Here is a 3,540-nt window from a genome sequence, read left to right on the forward strand (position 1 = left end):
GAAGCAACATACACATCACTTCTAACCAAATCATAAACTATACCCGGTCGTGTCGGGTCGGACTAAATGGAATTGACCGAATAAATCGAGGCCCAACCCGACCCGATTCATTGAATAAAACAAGGATAGTTGCACTTTTCTCTGTATAATTTGAATTATATGTTATTTTGGCTATTTAATTTGTTTTGTTAATTAGGTCTTTTATTTTAAAATTTGAATAAATTTAATTTATCTTTCAATTTTTTAAATTAAACCTCTCAAATTATTATTTTTATTTAAATATTTGAGAGTTTATGATAGATTTGGAATATGAAATATTTTAAAAGTTTATAATTAAAAATTTTGTTAGAAAATTAATATAATTTAAAATATTAAATTAAATATGAAATTAAAATTTGATTATAAAAATTATGTTTTTATTTTTAGTATAATTTGAATTTTTGGTAGTTATTTTATAATAGAAGATATTTAATTAATTTAATTTGTTAAATTTTTAAGTAAAAATGAAATTTGTGAAGTTTATGTAGAAATAAATTGACAAAAACCAAATTTTATTAATTTAAAATTAGAAAATTTAATTGACCTATATAAACTTTTATATTTTTCATAAATATTTATCTTTTTAATAAAATTTATTCATAAAAATTAATTTTATTATACATATATACATATATATATATATATTTAAAAATTATAAATTTTTAATTTTAATTATTAAAATTTATTTATTTTAAAATAAAATATTTATCTATTGTACGAGCTATTAACTAGTTCCATTTTATTTTAAATGGTCACTTTTAAAATAAGATGTTATTACTATTTATATACTTTTGTTGGTTTAAATATTTTTTTCCATCACAAAACTTATTTTTTCAATTAATATTTTATATAAAAAAGTTTGTAAATAATTTTCTAAATAAAATACATAATTAAAATATTTATTATTGTTATTTTTAGTTATCTCATATTTTTATAATTTTTTTTATATATAATAATTTTTTCATTGTAATTTTTATACATTATGTATTTTTTATTTTAGTCTTTGTATCTCTAATTCATAGCAAAGATACCTTAATCGGTGTTTGTTTAAAGTCTTTTCTCGATAGTTTAATAGAAAGTTTTATTATTGTGTTGACAGAGCCATTAAATCAAGAAAAAAGGAAAAAAAAAGGAAAAATAATGAAGTTTTTGAAAAAAAAAACTATTATTCAGAGTAAATGGTTTGTATGATATGACCATGTTGAAGAGTTTGTTTGTTTTGTTTGTATTTTATTATTGTTTATTTATTTTGAGTGAGTATGCTCTAATAATTCTCCTCTTATAAGTGTTGTTGAGTAGTTTATGAATAGATAATCATATTATCTTTTTTAAACCTAGTCTATTTGTGCTTTTCCTTATCGAGTTCAGGTCAATTTTATCTATTTAAGTGTAAAATGCATGTTCAAGCCACCTTAAGTTTCTAGTGATATGAATATTAGAAAAAAATAGATTTTGAAAGGATAAAATATGTTTAGTTTTAATTATTGTAGAGGATAAAAGAGAAAATGTGAATTAATTTTCAAGTGTCAAAAGATTTATTTTTTAGTTCTACTTTTTTATCTTATAGATCAAAATTTATAGTCATATTTACTTATATTTTTATGTATAATTATTATAAATAGTTTTTCTTTTTGGATAAAACATAGATCTTACCTTAAGCGTAAATGCAAATGGTCACACCTTCAAGTTGGATGTTTTAAAGATAAATAAAATAAAAAGATAAAATTAATTATGTAAGGTTAAGAGAATTATTATTCTTAATTTTATAGATTCAAATTTATTTAATTGAAATACTTTATGAAGATTTCTTTTCATCTTAAACATTTAAAAATTATTTTAAAATATGTCTAGTTAAACTGTTTTTAATAATTTTTTATTAAATCATTATTTACTTGATTAAAATTTTTTAATGCATTAAAAAAGTTTTAAATGAATTAAAAATAGTTTTAATAATTTATAGTGTTTTAAATTGTATCATAAGCATTTTTTTTAAAGTGCTTTTTTTTCTTATAAGGGTAAGGTATTGTTTTAGATATTGTATATAGTGAAATATCTTTAGTGGGGGTGTGTTGATGTGTACAATTCATACATGTTAGGTTGTATTCCTATTTAAGTTATGCATAATTTTACATTTAAATTGGATTTTACTAAGGAGTTGTTGGAGATTGACATTGAAAAAATAAGTCTTAAATAGTAAAATATATAAACTATTTGTATCACGTAACAAAGCTATGATCCTATTTGATATAAATGGGTTAAAAAAAAGAGCATAATAATAGCAAACACAATCAAGTTATGTTGCTAGACATACTTGCACTCAATGCTTGCAACAAATACTAAAATTTTGATTAGGCTTTCTTTCTAAAGACACAAAAGAAAAGTATCAAAGACTTATTTATAAAAATATTTTATAAAGGAGGGAAGAAAGAGACTTTTAGACTTTTGGGACATGAAAGTGAAAATACAAGAATTACAAGACAAGAGAAAAGCCATTATTGAGACACAAAAGATCAAATCAAAAGTGGAGACATCATGGTATAAGATTTCATAAGAACTTTTTTTGTAATCTCCAAGAGTCACTTCCAAATATGGTAGTCAAAATCGCATGTTGACTCAGAATCGTGCGATGCTACAATCATGAACCACTATGTCTTGTTGGCTCGTAAGAAAGGTATGAGATTTGTAGGATCATGTGGAATCATCATGCAAGATTACAAGATCCGTAGACACGCACAATTTTGTTGTGCCTATTTTAACTTGCTTGTATTTTGATCTAATTGCTTTTATAGTTGCCAATATGCAACAATGCAATAATTTTGTCGTGCCTATTTTAACTTGTTTGTATTTTGATCTAATTGCTTTGTAGTTGCCAATGTGCAACAATGCATGGTGGAGTGGCCTTCGGCTGCCACAAACTGACAATAATGAAGCGTTTTGCTATGGCAACTATGCAGCTATATTCGTAGTCATGACAACTTAACCCGTGGCCTTTCACAAAGCAACAGTGTTGTTGGAGTAAAAATATCGACTTTCCTTTTCTACCCTCAAAATAAAGCAATTTTTAGGATTTTTTAAGGGTTAAAAAGACTTTTTACTTTTTAAAATTATCTAAATTTTCCTTTTTTCCCTTAAAATGACCATGTTTTAAGGTTTTTAAAGGTAAAATAGTCTTCTTTTCAATTTTCATAATACATTATCTAATCTATTTTCTTCCCTTTCTCTCATATCTGTTTTTATTAGGCATGTCTCTCACTATTTTGAGGATGACTCTTTTTCCTCATTTATCTCTCATGTGCATCCCCCATCTTCATATTTATACTATTTTATATACATATATACAATTTTCTAGGATCTTATAACTCATGTCAAAATCTTACAAGTTACAATCTGTGACCCTCCTTTTGATCCTATCGTAAAATCTTGATTTTGACTACCATGCTTCTAAGGGCAAAAATTAAGATTTCTCCTACTTTAATCTTTTATTGTTCTTAGTTCTCTCAT

The sequence above is a fragment of the Abrus precatorius genome, unplaced genomic scaffold (assembly GCF_003935025.1).
Source record: "Abrus precatorius isolate BTA unplaced genomic scaffold, Abrus_2018 Scaffold1, whole genome shotgun sequence".
Lineage (NCBI taxonomy): Eukaryota > Viridiplantae > Streptophyta > Magnoliopsida > Fabales > Fabaceae > Abrus > Abrus precatorius.